General features: G+C 44.6%; 1 non-coding gene across 1 annotated transcript; it reads right to left on the bottom strand.

The window, feature by feature from the left end:
- Window positions 1-3,019: 3,019 nt before the first annotated feature.
- Window positions 3,020-3,094, bottom strand: Trnas-cga (transfer RNA serine (anticodon CGA)). The gene has a single exon. It is a non-coding gene; the product is annotated as a tRNA-Ser (tRNA).
- Between the last annotated feature and the right edge of the window lie 267 nt (window positions 3,095-3,361).

Raw genomic sequence — 3,361 nt, 5'->3', positions numbered from 1 at the left:
CCTTGGTGCCAATGATGGTCGTACGCGTGTTTGGCGCCGTGCAGGTGAGCGCCACAATCAGGACTGCATACGACCGAGGCACACAGGGCCAACACCCGGCATCATGGTGTGGGCAGCGATTTCCTACACTGGCCGTACACCTCTGGTGATCGTCGAGGGGACACTGAATAGTGCACGGTACATCCAAACCGTCATCGAACCCATCGTTCTACCATTCCTAGACCGACAAGGGAACTTGCTGTTCCGACAGGACAATGCACGTCCGCATGTATCCCGTGCCACCCAACGTGCTCTAGAAGGTGTAAGTCAACTACCCTGGCCAGCAAGATCTCCGGATCTTCCCCCATTGAGTATGTTTGGGACTGGATGAAGCGTCGTCTCACGAGGTCTGCACGTCCAGCACGAACGCTGGTCCAACTGAGGCGCCAGGTGGAAATGGCATGGCAAGCCGTTCCACAGGACTACATCCAGCATCTCTACGATCGTCTCCATGGGAGAATAGCAGCCTGCATTGCAGCGAAAGGTGGATATACACTGTACTAGTGCCGACATTGTGCATGCTCTGTTGCCTGTGTCTATGTGCCTGTGGTTCTGTGAGTGTGATCATGTGATGTATCTGACCCCAGGAATGTGTCAATAAAGTTTCCCCTTCCTGGGACAATGAATTCACGGTGTTCTTATTTCAATTTCCAGGAGTGTATAAAGGACCTAGTAGATAGCTGAACAAACACTGGTAGCAGTTACTTCTGTAAATTATCTGGGAGTATGCGTGCGGAACGATTTGAAGTGGAATGATCATATAAAATTAATTGGTGGTAAGGCGGGTACCAGGTTGAGATTCATTGGGAGAGTCCTTAGAAAATATAGTCCATCAACAATGGAGGTGGCTTACAAAGCACTCGTTCGACCTATACTTGAGTATTGCTCATCAGTGTGGGATCCGTAGCAGGTCGGGTTGACAGAGGATATAGAGAAGCTCCCAAGAAGAGCGGCGTGTTTCGCCACAGGGTTATTTCGTAACCGTGATAGCGTTACGGAGAGTAGCAAAAGAGAGGGGCCTGCATCGCGGTGTAGCTTGCTCGCCAGGTTTCGAGAGGGTGCGTATCTGGATGAGGTATCGAATATATTGCTTCCCCCTACTTATAACTCCCGAGGAGATCACGAATGTAAAATCAGAGAGATTAGAGCGCGCACGGAGGCTTTCAGACAGTCGTTCTTCCCGCGAACCATACGCGACTGGAACAGAAAAGGGAGGTAATGACAGTGGCACGTAAAGTGCCCTCCGCCACACACCGTTGGGTGGCTTTCGGATATAAATGTAGATGTAGAAGTTTCGAAACCACAGCAGATGCCTGAAATAACGATCATCTTACCATAACGATAGCAAATAAATATAGTGTTTCATCCTCTGTCATTACTATACTGAAACCTAACGTAACCTTGTGAAGTAAAAGACGAGAGTATTTTTATTTTCTCTCTGGATTGACCTTCCTGGATTCATAACTACAAATCTAGTAACAACATAGCATACCTTACACGAAAAATCACGCAGATTGTTTAACACAGCTGACAAGAAGATATGAAGTGACTTTAGCGGGATAGGTCTGTGCTATTCTAGGAACTAACTCGACAGTCACAAGGTTGTCACACATATTAAGCAATGTGGACGATTTCGCTAGCCACAGGAATAACGCGTTTACACTGCGGATTGTTTCCCTAAGCTGGCTTCGAAGTGTAAAAAGTAGCTTGGGTTTCAAAGACGAATTGCCGGACTGACCCAGGACCGAAGTATGAACAGTATTAACCACTGACATTCACACTCATTTCTTTTACTAGGCTTACAGGCTAATAACACTCAGATGCACTGACCGAAAGCTGAAAATCTTAAATCAATAGCTGCGACAGTTATCATTGCTCTGAAATTTTAACATCTCAAGTACCAGACGTAATGGAGAGTCTAAGGTGGTTGTATTGTAATCATAAACATACTTAATATTTCTTTTGGTCTTTATTGAGTTAAAATTGTTATGTCTTGAGAACACTGTCATTGGCATTACGCCCAAAACAGAGCAAGTCAAGTGAGAAGACTGTAACAAAGCACTGATTGCAAAAAAAAGCGCGCCTCAGAGACATGCAGAAATTAAAGCCGGTAATGTAAAAAGGAGCATAGTACGTTGACTCACGGTCTTCGAGACGGCATTCTAAAGTAAAACTGTTATTCACTCTATAATGATCGGAAGAACGCAAGGTAAGTTCTATCCAAACAAATTTAAAGGAGACTTTGCTGATGCTATGTTCGTAAAAGCGAAAATACTTTTATGAATGAATTGTTCAGTTTGAAGTACGCTTATGATAGAAAGAAACGGAAATAGTAATAAAAGATTTCTCTAGATGAGTGTAGGGCACATTTGCAAACTCATGCTTCGCAGCCAGTGTAGATTTTTTTTATATTATTGCCTGACTATTTGATATTGTCTAGGCCAACAGAATATTTATATGAGAATCATCGAGGAGCACTTGTTATAAAAGGCTGCTACGTTATGTGGTAATTTTTGTATTACATAGCGCTCATCGTTTGATCACAACTCTGAAGCGTTCAACTTGTCCCACGAAAAGTTATTAAGTCCTTAGGTTTCGGAGTGGGCTTAATAACGCCTTGAGCACATTTACTTGTCTGCAGAAGCATCTCACCATCACACCGGCTCTTTTTTAATTCAGGAAATTCAATAAAAATGAAAAATAGCGATGTCCCAAGTGACATCAGCACGGACAAAGTAACTGGAAACCCAAAAAATGAAACACAAAGATACATCGATTAAGCGCCGGCCATTGTGGCCGAGCAGTTCTAGGCGCTTCAGTCTGGAACCGCGTGACCACTACGGTCGCAGGTTCGAATCCTGCCTCGGGCATGGATGTGTTTGATGTTCTTAGGTTAATTAGATTTAAGTATCCAGAATGAGATTTTCACTCTGCAGCGGAGTGTGCGCTGATATGAAACTTCCTGGCAGATTAAAACTGTGTGCCCGACCGAGACTCGAACTCGGGACCTTTGCCTTTCGCGGGCAAGTGCTCTACCAACTGAGCTACCGAAGCACGACTCACGTCCGGTACTCACAGCTTTACTCCTGCCAGTATCCGTCTCCTACCTTCCAAACTTTACAGAAGCTCTTCTGCGAAACTTGCAGAACTAGCACTCCTGAAAGAAAGGATATTGCGGAGACATGGCTTAGCCACAGCCTGGGGGATGTTTCCAGAATGAGATTTTTAGATTTAGATTTTTAGATTTAAGTAGTTCTAAGTTCTAGGAGACTGATGACCTCAGATGTTAAGCCCCATAGTGCTCAGAGCCATTTGTACCATT

Source organism: Schistocerca gregaria, chromosome 4 (genome assembly GCF_023897955.1).
Source record: "Schistocerca gregaria isolate iqSchGreg1 chromosome 4, iqSchGreg1.2, whole genome shotgun sequence".
In the NCBI taxonomy this organism is placed as follows: Eukaryota; Metazoa; Arthropoda; class Insecta; order Orthoptera; family Acrididae; genus Schistocerca; species Schistocerca gregaria.
This window is presented reverse-complemented; position numbering and strand designations above follow the sequence as displayed.